Source organism: Taudactylus pleione, unplaced genomic scaffold, assembly GCF_031769625.1.
Source record: "Taudactylus pleione unplaced genomic scaffold, aTauple2 ptg000454l, whole genome shotgun sequence".
NCBI classification, from domain to species: Eukaryota; Metazoa; Chordata; class Amphibia; order Anura; family Myobatrachidae; genus Taudactylus; species Taudactylus pleione.
In genome coordinates, this window is record NW_028284856.1 from 10,193,071 (window position 1) to 10,207,233 (window position 14,163).

A 14,163-nucleotide genomic window follows, 5' to 3' on the forward strand; every position below is an offset into this window, starting at 1 on the left:
CTGGGATGTGGCCTTGTGGCCAAGTTGCAGCCTTGGCGGCTGATGAGTAATTAGCTGGGATGTGGCCTCGTGGCCAAGTTGCAGCCTTGAGGGCTGATGTTTACTTGGCTGGGATGTGGCCTTATGGCCAAGTTGCGGCCTTGAGGGATGATGTATATTTGGCTGGGATGTGGCTTTGTGGTCAAGTTGCAACCCTGAGGGCTGATATGTACTTGCCTGGGATGTGGCCTTGTGATCAAGTTGCATCCTTGAGGGCTGATGTATATTTGGCTGGGATGTGGCCTTGTTGCCAAGTTGCAGCCTTGAGGGATAATATGTATTTGGCTGGGATGTGGCCTTTTGGCCAAGTTGCAGTCTTGAGGGCTGATATGTACTTGGCTGGGATGTGGCTGAGACAGCCATGATGTTATAAATAAAGTCAACTCAGACACAGCAGTGCGACTGAAACAGTAGTTAAGTTGGTAACAAATAGTAGATCCAGTCAGATGCAGCAGTGCAGCTGAGACAGCTGTGATGTAATAACTAAAGTCCACTCAGATGCAGCAGTGCGTCTGAGACAGCTGTAAGTTTGAAAACAAATAGTCACTGCAGTGAGACTGAGACTGTCGTGATGAATAGATAATAAGTCCCCTCAGATGCCACAGTACGGTAGCGACAGGCAAGATACATGCTAGACAGGAGAGACTGGAACACACCATGAGGATGAAACCACATACGGAACCGGAAACCACGTAATGAATGCTAGAGCCGGCTCAGCAGAGGTAAAAAAGGAGAGGGATCCAGTCAGGACAGGACGGAGATGACAGCGCAGCCAGGTAGGAGGACCTCATGGAGTGACAGCCCAGCATCCCGGTTTCTTAGCAACAAGCCTGAGAGAACTGCCTGGAGCACTATTGGCAGACAATACGCAGTGGCGGCTTGTGACAGGGCTTTTCCCGTGGAGGAGATTTTTAAAGTTGGTAAGTATGGTGTGTTTGCACTGTTTCCACTTACCAAATGAAGGAGGTCCAAAAACAGCTATTCTTCTCCATGGCCATTACTACAAAATATTATTGTAAAAAGAACTTGTTATAAAAACTTTCTAAAATGACAATTATAAACTGTTATATTCTGCCACAAAATCTAATGTGGTTTCTGTAGGGTAGTGCATCACTGCCGAAATTAGCCTTCCAAATTGGTGAATGATAGGTGGGTCGGTGATCTGCCACTGATGGGGATGGGCAATAAATTAATTTTGGACTACAGCTCACTGGCTTGCCACCCCCTGCGGGCCCCAATCAAAGGGGGCCTTGTTTTCTAGAGATTAATGTAGTGTTTTTATTATTAAATGGTTACTTGTTAATTTTTTTTTTATTGTTTGGAAATGTTTAGTAAAGTTTTTCAATGTTCATTGGTCTGTTAAATTTTAAGGTATGCATTAAAAATTGGAGATCACTACTATGTAACATAGGCAGCAGTACACATGGGAGAATAGAGGTGCATAACACGCATGCACATCACTAGGTACATAGTAGCAGTACACAAGGGAAAATAGGGGGCACATTACATGCATGCACATCACTAGGTACATAGGCAGCAGCAGTACACAAGTTAAAATATGGTGTGCTTTACATGCATGCACATCACTAGGTACATAGGCAGCAGCAGTAAACATGGGGGAATAGGGGGGCGCATTACACGCATGCACATCACTAGGTACATACAGTCAGGTGCATAAATATTGGAACATTGACAGAATTTTCATATTTTGGCTTCTATTCATCACCACAATGGCTTTGAAATGAAACAAACAAGATGTGCTTTAACTGCAGACTTTCAGATTTAATTTGAGGGTAATTACATCCAAATCAGGTGAACGGTGTAGGAATTACAACAGTTTCTATATGTGCCTCCCACTTTTTAAGGGGCCAAAAGTAATGGGACTATCAACTCAAACACTATTTCATGGACAGGTGTGGGCTATTCCCTCGTTATTTCATTATCAATTAAGCAGGTAAAAGGTCTGGAGTTAATTCTAGGTGTGACATTTGCATTTGGAATCAGTTGCTGTCGACTCTCAATATGAGATCCAAAGAGCTGTCACTATCAGTGAAGCAAGCCATCATTAGGCTGAAAAATCAAAAGAAACCTATCAGAGAGATAGCAAAAACATTAGGTGTGGCCAAATCAACTGTTTGGCATTACACGCATGCACATCACTAGGTTATATGCGGCAGCAGCAGTATACATGGGGGGTGTAAGATACGCATGGGGCTGGCTGGCAAAGTTTAGCCTGGGCGGCATGCACAAAGCACTGGCCCATTTTCATATATATATTTATATATATATATATATATATTATATATACATACAGCAGGTAAAATAAGTATTGCACACATCAACATTTTTCTCAGCAAATTTATTTGTAATTAAATTTTCACCAAATGTCAGCAACAACCCATGCAATCCACACATGCAAACAAATTAAATCATAGAAGTCCATAAATTAAGTTATGTGTAATAATGTGAAATGGCACAGGGAAAAAGTATTGAACACATGAAGAAAGGGAGGTGCAAAAAGGCATGGAAAGCCAAGACGCCAGCTGAAATCTATCAGTAGTTAGCAAGCAACCCTGGCCTTTTTCAGTGCAAATTAATATAAGCTGGTTCAGTCCCAACTGGGCCTATAAATAGGTGTCTCATTACCAAGGTGTCACACAAGATACATCTCATAAAGGGTAAAAGCAAAGAGCTCTCTCAAGACCTTTGCAACCTTATTGTTGCAAAACATACTGATGGCATTGATTACAGAAAGATTTCTAAACTTCTGAATGTTCCAGTGAGCACTGTTGGGGCCATAATCCAGAAGTGGAAAGAACATAATTTCACCATAAACCGGCCATGACCAGGTGCTCCTTGCAAGATTTCTGACAGAGGAGTGAAAAGAATTATCAGAAGAGTTGTCCAAGAGCCATGGACTACTTGTGGAGATCTTCAGAAAGACCTGGAATTAGTAGGTACAATTGTTTCAAAGAAAACAATAAGTAATGCACTCAACCGCCATGGCCTGTATGCACGCTCACCACGCAAGATTCCAGTGCTGAAGAAGAAGCATGTTGAAGCTCATTTAATGTTTGCTGCACAACATTTGGACAAGTCTGTGTAATACTGTTTGGAGGAGAAATGGCACTGCACATCACCCCAAAAACACCATACCAACAGTGAAGTTTGGAGGTGGGAACATCATGGTGTGGGGCTGTTTTTCAGCATACGGTACTGGCATGAAAGAACGATGAATGGAAAAATGTACCGAGAGCACCGCAAGTGACTATGTGATATCACAGACAGTGTAATGGTTAGCATTACTGCCACACAGCACTGAGATCATGGCCACTTTGGCCCTAACTGTGTGGAGTCTGTATATTGTCCCTGTGCTTGCGTGGGTTTCCTCCTACATTCCAAAAATATACTGGTAGGTCATTTGGCACCCAATAAAAAATATCTGGGCTGCACCCAGAGACTGAGCAGTCTGCACTGTCGGCTGCTCTTCTATGGCAGGAGCCAGGTGCTGCAGGAGAATGTCACACTGCAGCACTTGGCTCCTGTCCCTGCAGAAGAGCTGGCATTTTGGTGTCACCCCCTCCAAGGGTGACACCCTGGTGTGGCATGCACCACCCTCATGACGCTACTGCACCATGCACCTGCAACCAGGAACCAGTGATCGTTGAGCTCCACTATGACTCCAGTCAGCTGATTGCCGGGCTCCTGCTCTGTGACCTCTGGTTAGCAGCTCTGTGCTGTAAATTGAGATGCAGACACAGGTCCCTGGGTTGATTTTTTTTTTCTTTAAATATTTTTTTTCACTGTAATCAGCTTGTTTTCTAGTTAGGCACACAAAGCTGTCAGAGCAGGCATCGGCGACATGGGGGAAAGCCCTAATAACACCATCTAGAGGTGGCGTTATTATCGCAGGGTTCCCTGTTATTTTTTTACAATTTTATTTTAGTAAATCTGAAACAGATCGTATTCCCCTTTACAAATATGGCAAATGCGACCTACTTACTAAATTTACAACAAAAAAGAGGAAAACCAGGCACTCCTGTATGATCTCAATAAACCCTGCTACTGCTGCTCACTGTAAAATTGTGGCCGCTGGTTCCCACTGCTTAAACAAGTGATAAAAAATAAGAATTTGGAGAATGCGTAACAGGATTAACATTAAACAGTTTTAATCACAATATAATGTATATCTTCATAAAAAATACATAGACAGTTCTATGCAAAAAATTGCATACTGTGGTGAAAAAAAGAGTTTGATTTCTTCACTGATTGTCCAAAGAGGACTCTACAATTAGTGGCTGTTTAAATAAGTGTTTTATATATACAATTTTTTCATAGAACTGTCTATTTTGGTATTTTTTATGATGATATATATATTGTGATTAAAACTGTTTAATGATAATCCTGTTGCGCACACACCAAATCCTTCTTTTTTATTACTTACTAAATTAAAGTGAATTTAAGGGCTTTGAGTAGTTTTTTACGAAAACTGTTCCAAAAGCCCTTTAATAAATCTAGGTGATACAAAAATATTGTGAAAACACCCATTTTCACATTAGTTTAGTAAAAATAATATTGATAAATATGCCCATTTATCACCTGTACATAGGTAATGACATTAAACACTAGGGATGAGCGGGTTCGGATTTCTGAAATCCGAACCCCCCCGAGCCCCCCCGATCCGAGTCCGATCCGAGTCAGGCTCGACTTTTCCCGCCTGACTCGGATCTGAAATCGAGGCAAAACGTCATCATCCCGCCTTCCGAGTCTCGCGGGTTTTGGATCCTATATAAGGTACCCGCGTCGGCGCCATTTTCTCACTCGGCTGTGGACAGTGAAGAGGGAGGGTGGGAGTTAGGGCTGTGTAGTGTAGTGTAGTGTAGTGCTGCTGTTGTCCACTACTTCAAAGTCCATAGGGGCTGGCTGTGTTGTGCTGTGCTGCTGTTGTTAATAGGGGCTGTGTCCACTACTTCAAAGTCCATAGGGACTGGCTGGACTGTGTTGTGCAGTCAGTTCTCCATAGGGGCTGTGTTCACTCCAAAGTCCTGTGCAGTGTCCCAGTCCTAAAGGAGTGCTGTAGTGTTGTCCAGGGGGTGCTCTGTCCATCAGGGGTGCTCCCCCCAAGTGCTAAAAAAATAATATATTTTCTGTGTTTGTGAATTGTGTGCGCAGTAGCCGCACGTGCATCAACAAAGTAGTGCCAAGCGTGCGCCTGTGTCATAAGTAAAGGGCCGGCTGGCTTGACCGTTAAAGGGTGCTGTAACCCCCGAAAGTACACTCCAGTCCAAACCAAAAAAAAAATTATTTTCTGTGTTTGTGAATTGTGTGCGCAGTAGCCGCACGTGCATCAACAAAGTAGTGCCAAGCGTGCGCCTGTGTCATAAGTAAAGGGCCGGCTGGCTTGACCGTTAAGGGTGCTGTAACCCCCGAAAGTACACTCCAGTCCAAACCAAAAAAAAAATTATTTTCTGTGTTTGTGAATTGTGTGCGCAGTAGCCGCACGTGCATCAACAAAGTAGTGCCAAGCGTGCGCCTGTGTCATAAGTAAAGGGCCGGCTGGCTTGACCGTTAAGGGTGCTGTAACCCCTGAAAGTACACTCCAGTCCAAACCAAAAAAAAAAATATTTTCTGTGTTTGTGAATTGTGTGCGCAGTAGCGGCACGTGCATCAACAAAGTAGTGCCAAGCGTGCGCCTGTGTCATAAGTAAAGGGCCGGCTGGCTTGACCGTTAAGGGTGCTGTAACCCCCGAAAGTACACTCCAGTCCAAACCAAAAAAAAAATTATTTTCTGTGTTTGTGAATTGTGTGCGCAGTAGCCGCACGTGCATCAACAAAGTAGTGCCAAGCGTGCGCCTGTGTCATAAGTAAAGGGCCGGCTGGCTTGACCGTTAAAGGGTGCTGTAACCCCCAAAGTACACTCCAGTCCAAACCAAAAAAAAAATTATTTTCTGTGTTTGTGAATTGTGTGCGCAGTAGCCGCACGTGCATCAACAAAGTAGTGCCAAGCGTGCGCCTGTGTCATAAGTAAAGGGCCGGCTGGCTTGACCGTTAAGGGTGCTGTAACCCCCGAAAGTACACTCCAGTCCAAACCAAAAAAAAAATTATTTTCTGTGTTTGTGAATTGTGTGCGCAGTAGCCGCACGTGCATCAACAAAGTAGTGCCAAGCGTGCGCCTGTGTCATAAGTAAAGGGCCGGCTGGCTTGACCGTTAAGGGTGCTGTAACCCCTGAAAGTACACTCCAGTCCAAACCAAAAAAAAAAATATTTTCTGTGTTTGTGAATTGTGTGCGCAGTAGCCGCACGTGCATCAACAAAGTAGTGCCAAGCGTGCGCCTGTGTCATAAGTAAAGGGCCGGCTGGCTTGACCGTTAAGGGTGCTGTAACCCCTGAAAGTACACTCCAGTCCAAACCAAAAAAAAAAATATTTTCTGTGTTTGTGAATTGTGTGCGCAGTAGCCGCACGTGCATCAACAAAGTAGTGCCAAGCGTGCGCCTGTGTCATAAGTAAAGGGCCGGCTGGCTTGACCGTTAAGGGTGCTGTAACCCCCGAAAGTACACTCCAGTCCAAACCAAAAAAAAAATTATTTTCTGTGTTTGTGAATTGTGTGCGCAGTAGCCGCACGTGCATCAACAAAGTAGTGCCAAGCGTGCGCCTGTGTCATAAGTAAAGGGCCGGCTGGCTTGACCGTTAAAGGGTGCTGTAACCCCCAAAGTACACTCCAGTCCAAACCAAAAAAAAAATTATTTTCTGTGTTTGTGAATTGTGTGCGCAGTAGCCGCACGTGCATCAACAAAGTAGTGCCAAACGTGCGCCTGTGTCATAAGTAAAGGGCCGGCTGGCTTGACCGTTAAGGGTGCTGTAACCCCCGAAAGTACACTCCAGTCCAAACCCAAAAAAAAATTATTTTCTGTGTTTGTGAATTGTGTGCGCAGTAGCCGCACGTGCATCAACAAAGTAGTGCCAAGCGTGCGCCTGTGTCATAAGTAAAGGGCCGGCTGGCTTGACCGTTAAGGGTGCTGTAACCCCCGAAAGTACACTCCAGTCCAAACCAAAAAAAAAATTATTTTCTGTGTTTGTGAATTGTGTGCGCAGTAGCCGCACGTGCATCAACAAAGTAGTGCCAAGCGTGCGCCTGTGTCATAAGTAAAGGGCCGGCTGGCTTGACCGTTAAGGGTGCTGTAACCCCCGAAAGTACACTCCAGTCCAAACCTAAAAAAAAATTATTTTCTGTGTTTGTGAATTGTGTGCGCAGTAGCCGCACGTGCATCAACAAAGTAGTGCCAAGCGTGCGCCTGTGTCATAAGTAAAGGGCCGGCTGGCTTGACCGTTAAGGGTGCTGTAACCCCCGAAAGTACACTCCAGTCCAAACCAAAAAAAAAATTATTTTCTGTGTTTGTGAATTGTGTGCACTGTGGCTGCACGTGCATCAACAAAGGAGCAGCGCCAAGCGTGCGCCCGTGTCCCATAAGTAAAGAGCCGGCTGGCTCATTTCTTAAAGGGTGGTGTAACCCACAAAGTGCACTACTCTCCAGCAAAAATAAAATAATATTTTCTGTGTTTGTGTGCGCTTTAGCCGCACGTATATATATCAATATAACATAAATGGAGGACCAAACTTTCTCCGATAAAAATAAAATAGGGAAAGATCAAGAACCTCTTCCTCCTAGTGCTGTTGCTGCTGCTGGGAGTTGTTCATCATCCCAGAGAGGAAGTAGGAACATCACTACTTTTACTAAACAATTGACCCTCCAACAGTCCCTAGCGATGAGGATGAAGTACGACAGCAGTCATCCTGAAGCAAAACGTATAACTGAGGCCTTGACTGCTATGTTGGTGTTAGACGTGCGTCCGGTATCCGACATTAGTGCAGTGGGATTTAGACAATTGATGGAGGTAGTGTGTCCTCGGTTCCAAATCCCGTCTAGATTCCACCTGCATCCTCAAAGCAGCAGCGACAAGCGTGCGTCTGTCTGTTAAAGGGTGGTGACACCCTCAAAGTGTGCTACACAAACAATTAAAATATTGTTCTTTTTTTTTCTGTCTTTGTGAATTGTGTGGGCTGTAGCCGCACCTGCATCCTTAAAGCAGCAGCGACAAGCGTGCGTCTGTCTGTTAAAGGGTGGTGACACCCTCAAAGTGTGCTACACAAACAATTAAAATATTGTTCTTTTTTCTGTCTTTGTGAATTGTGTGGGCTGTAGCCACACCTGCATCCTCAAAGCAGCAGCGACAAGCGTGCGTCTGTCTGTTAAAGGGTGGTGACACCCTCAAAGTGTGCTACACAAACAATTAAAATATTGTTCTTTTTTCTGTCTTTGTGAATTGTGTGGGCTGTAGCCGCACCTGCATCCTTAAAGCAGCAGCGACAAGCGTGCGTCTGTCTGTTAAAGGGTGGTGACACCCTCAAAGTGTGCTACACAAACAATTAAAATATTGTTCTTTTTTTTTTGGTCTTTGTGAAATGTGTGGGCTGTAGCCGCACCTGCATCCTTAAAGCAGCAGCGACAAGCGTGCGTCTGTCTGTTAAAGGGTGGTGTAACTCTCAAAGTGTTCCAAAAAATAAAAAACTATTTTTTTAATGTGTTTGTGACTTGTGTGCGATGTAGCCACACTTGCATCCTCAAAGCAGCAGCGACAAGCGTGCGTCTGTCTGTTAAAGGGTGGTGACACCCTCAAAGTGTGCTACACAAACAATTAAAATATTGTTCTTTTTTTTTTGGTCTTTGTGAAATGTGTGGGCTGTAGCCGCACCTGCATCCTTAAAGCAGCAGCGACAAGCGTGCGTCTGTCTGTTAAAGGGTGGTGTAACTCTCAAAGTGCTCCAAAAAATAAAAAACTATTTTTTTAATGTGTTTGTGACTTGTGTGCGATGTAGCCGCACCTGCATCCTTAAAGCAGCAGCGACAAGCGTGCGTCTGTCTGTTAAAGGGTGGTGACACCCTCAAAGTGTGCTACACAAACAATAAAAATATTCTTCTTCTTTTTTCTGTCTATGTGAATTGTGTGGGCTGTAGCCGCACCTGCATCCTTAAAGCAGCAGCGACAAGCGTGCGTCTGTCTGTTAAAGGGTGGTGACACCCTCAAAGTGTTCTACACAAACAATTAAAATATTGTTCTTTTTTTTTCGGTCTTTGTGAAATGTGTGGGCTGTAGCCGCACCTGCATCCTTAAAGCAGCAGCGACAAGCGTGCGTCTGTCTGTTAAAGGGTGGTGTAACTCTCAAAGTGTTCCAAAAAATAAAAAACTATTTTTTTAATGTGTTTGTGACTTGTGTGCGATGTAGCCACACTTGCATCCTCAAAGCAGCAGCGACAAGCGTGCGTCTGTCTGTTAAAGGGTGGTGACACCCTCAAAGTGTGCTACAGAAACAATTAAAATATTGTTCTTTTTTTTTCTGTCTATGTGAATTGTGTGGGCTGTAGCCGCACCTGCATCCTTAAAGCAGCAGCGACAAGCGTGCGTCTGTCTGTTAAAGGGTGGTGTCACCTCAAAGTGTTCTACACAAACAATTAAAATATTCTTCTTCTTTTTTCTGTCTTTGTGAATTGTGTGGGCTGTAGCCGCACTTGCATCCTCAAAGCAGCAGCGACAAGCGTGCGTCTGTCTGTTAAAGGGTGGTGTAACCCTCAAAGTGTGCTCCACAAACAATAAAAATATTCTTTTTTTTTTTCTGTCTTTGTGAATTGTGTGGGCTGTAGCCGCACTTGAATCCTCAAAGCAGCAGCGACAAGCGTGCGTCTGTCTGTTAAAGGATTACATCGGTGACAGCATCCAAGTAGGCATGTCAGACAGTCCGTACCTGTACTGGCAGGAAAAAGAAGCAATTTGGAGGTCCCTGTACAAACTGGCTCTATTTTACCTGAGTTGCCCCCCCTCCAGTGTGTACTCCGAAAGAGTGTTTAGTGCAGCCGGGAACCTTGTCAGCGAAAGGCGTAGGAGGTTGCTTCCACAAAATGTGGAGAAGATGATGTTCATAAAATGAATTATCAACTCTTCCAGGGAGACCAGCCTCCAGAACGTACAGAGGGACCTGTGGTTCCAGCAGGGACGAATTAATACTCTGTGAGGATGAGGATGTACACACTGAAGAGGGTGAGGAATCGGTGGATGAGGAGGATGAGGATGACATCTTGCCTCCGTAGAGCCAGTTTGTGCAGGGACACATTAATTGCCAGCTTGTTTTGTGGGGGCCCAAACGAACCAATCATTTCAGCCACAGTTGTGTGGCAGACCCTGGCGCTGAAATGATTGATTTGTTAAAGTGTGCATGTCCTGTTTATACAACATAAGGGTGGGTGGGAGGGCCCAAGGACAATTCCATCTTGCACTTCTTTTTTTTCTTTGCATTATGTACAGTTTGGGGCCTAGTTTTTCTAACTGCCATCCTGTCTGCCACTGCAGTGTCACTCCTAGATGGGTCACGTGTTTGTGCCGCCCACTCGTGTCGCTTAGCATAGTCATCCAGCTACCTCGGTGCAACCTTTTGGACATGAAAACACTATTGTGAGGTGTGAGGTGTTCAGAATAGACTGGAAATGAGTGGAAATTAAGGTTATTGAGGTTAATAATAGCATAGGAGCAGAGAAACCAACAAATTCTGTGATTTTAGCTGTTTTTATGCTTTTTTTAAAAAAAATACAGATCCAAAACACAAAACCCAGAACCCAAAACACGGAAGGGTGGTTTTGGCAAAACCAATCCAGATCCAAAACACGAAGAAAGATCCAGATCCAAAACCAAAACACAAAACACGAAAAGTGGCCGGTGCACACCCCTATTAAACACATTTACCTAAAAAAAAAGTTAAAGGCTACTTTTTAGTGTTGAACGGATGAATTACATGCATGTGATCTAGGCCATTGCTGGACGAAATGCGCATCATACTCCACTTCCAGGTACTTGTGGTGTGTACATGAGACCCAGCACCAGGCACTGTGCACACTAACACAGGAACTCCAGAGAACCACTACATATCCCTTACCAGGGGCATTTCAAGAGAGGAGGGGCAGGGCTGTCTCTTCCATTGGGCTTTTTGGGCAGTTGCCCAAGGGCCCGAAGCTCCAAGGGGCCCGCCAGCCCCCTGCACAGAGCAGCCGCAGCCAGTTGGTAAATGTTTTTTTTTTAAACACTGTATTCCGATCTGCCTGCCCCCAAATCCCTCCCCCCTCCCCTCCCTGTGGAGGGCGCAGGCAGCCTTAGCCCAACAGTGACGGCCCGGCACCTGGGGATGCAATGGGCTGTGCTGTTGTCAGCTTGTGCACATGACTGCACAATGCAGCAGTGCTCTGGATAGACAGTAGGTGTGTGGGCGGAGCTAGAGCTCCGCAGCCAACGGTGTCCGGGTGGGATGACAGTTGTTGCCGTGTGAAGTGACTGCCAGGTCGGCCCAGGGTTGCTGCTATTTCCTATGTGGCTAAAGGACCTCTGTGCATCAGCGCTGGATAGTCTAGACCTAACCGTCTGCCCAGAGGAGGGAGAGATGAAAGTGAATGGGCTAGCTGCACAAAGCCTGCAAGGTGGCACTAGGTAAGAGCACTGGGGTGGGTGCAGAGTGTTTGTGTGACAACGTGTGACTGGTGTGTGTGACCAGGGCCGGCGCAACCCACTCAGCAAAGCCTGCAATGCAGGGAGGCGCTTTCCCTGCAACTGCTGCTGAGTCAGTTCTTGCTGCTGCTGTTGCCCCGTCACACTGTAGGACAGGTAGCACGGCAGCGGCAACCTGCTGTAAAAATCGTCTCTTCACACATTCCCACCCTCTGCTGCTTGCGGGCTGGACACTGGTTACTTCCTCAGGAAGTCTTCCTGAGTCCTATGAATGGCTGCCTGCTCAGTATGGATGCCCCAGAGTCCGGGATCCCTCCCCTCTCTGTCTGAGTCCCCGAGTCTCCTCCCCTCCTATCCTCTAGCCTGTCACTTCCCTGAACATACACTTTTCTATTAAATCTCTTGTGACTGTCCCTAAGGATCTGTCCCCTCACCGCGAGTTTCCACCCCCTCCTGTCTGTCACTACTCTGACTCTATTCCACTCTGACCTCCTGTCCCTAGCCAAGACCCCACCTCCACACAGAGGCCCCGCCCTCTCTTCTATACCCAGTGTGACTATTCTAATCTATTGCCTCCTACTCATATACCCTGTCTGATTTTTCTAATCTTTTCCTCCTGTCCCTTGCCAAGACCCGCCCCCTTGCCCAGAGTCTCCGCCCCTTTCCCAGTATATTCTTCTGTCTCTGATCTTTATGTAACCTGGAGCTTCGCAGGGAGACGCTTCCTCTTTCTGAACAGGTAAGTGCTAATGGAGGGACAACTTTTTTTAAATGGTATTCTTATGCAATAAGATGGGGTGTATTTGTTTTTTACTTGGGTGGGTTAACACTAACTGTGCTGGGGATGGTGTATTAATGTGTGTGCATGGGTGTTATTGTGTTTGTGTGTGTGAGGGGTGTATTCAAAGCTGGGAGAGAGGGCACAAATTTATAGTTTGCAGGGGGGCGCCGAACACCCTAGCTCCAGCCTTGTGTGTGACAATGGGTGACTGCTGTGTGTGTCTGTATGTGTGTGTGATACACTATGCTATTATTGCTATACACATGCATAGTAGCCATATCTATCCAATTTTTCATGTACATTGGATGCAGATTACTGTAATTACTTTCATTGCTCAGATCACAGTCTGGTAGCAGTAAGGGAGTGGCATGCTGACATTTACTGCACGGTTTCAGTCTGGCTTTTTATCACCTGAATTTACTCCCATATACTGGCCATGTCCCTCCCCGTCTGCGCCTTAGTAGAAGTGGAGTGGGGTGGGGCAGTAGTATGCATTTGCTCCAGGCAGCACAGCTCCATGCTACACCTCTGGCAGCACCGCGTCGTTCCCTGGCTTGCAAAGGGCAGCCCATTTGGTTGGAAGGAGATGTGACAACACAACGTCACATTGTAATGCAGGCAGGATAGATGCCGTGGTGGGGGAAACCGGGAGCCGCAGCGGCGGCCATATTCCTGCAGTGTGCCTATTTCCTCAGTTTAAAAAAAAAAAGCAGGTAGCTGCTTAGAGCAGGCTGTGAAAAAATGCTATGCGCATGTGTGCTGCATCTATTCACTAGAGAGGGGGATTGTGGGCATGCATCCAGTGTGACAAAATGGGGTGTGGTCCAAGGGTACGGCTAGGGGCCCCAGTGCATTGCTTTGCCCAGGGCCCACACTGCTGTTAAGACAGTCCTGAGGAGGTGGCCTGTGTGCAGTCTCCGACACAGTCCCCCTCCTCTCCGCCCGGCGGCCAGCAGCGCACTGAGCTGTGCGTGGCCAGCTCCAGAGTTATAGACTCTGGGCACTAGAGTGTGCCCAGAGTCTATAGTGTCTGCACAGGTCACCGTGAAAATGGCCGTGGCTGCCATTTTCCCTGTACTGCGTATGCGCAAATTATGGGAAAATGGGCGCCGCGGCCAATTTCCAGTCGTTTTACAGCGCCGAATACCTGCGCCGACGTGGGACTCCGGAGAGGTAAGTAATATTATGGGTGCAGGGTGTGCGGTGCGGGGCCCATGTTTCCCGCACACCCTACACCCATTATAGATATGCCCCTGTCCCTTACAGGTACACCTTTCCACATTCTCTCGTCAGAGCACATGCTGATACTGTACTTTCCTGTAATATCAGGGTTGGATTTCCTCGTTACCTCTGACATCAGAAACATTACATTCTCTCTTTCATTCCAGACCATATTTGCCTACTTTGAAAACTAGTTTCAGAGATTATAATCTAGCTTCAGCCATCTAAGCTTCACTTATCTATTTCCACTCACAGGTGTGTCCTGCAGTGGCAGTCCATCGAGACTTACACTAACCCTATGCTGGGTGCAGTATCAGAGTAGGGATGTGGTCAATATCCCGATGGCGGGGATTCCGGCGCTCACAGGGTCTGGAGGGCTTTGCTGAAGCCAGAATAGCTGCTGCTGGGTCCCAATTTCTGGTTATGTGGACCATATTGCTCTCGCCATCTATAGATGGCCTAAGCCAGGGGTAGCCAACCTCGGTCCTCGAGAGCTACTAACAGGTCACGTTTTCCAGGTCACCTAGCTGGTGCACAGGTGTATTCATTACTCACTAACACATTTGAAAAGATCCAT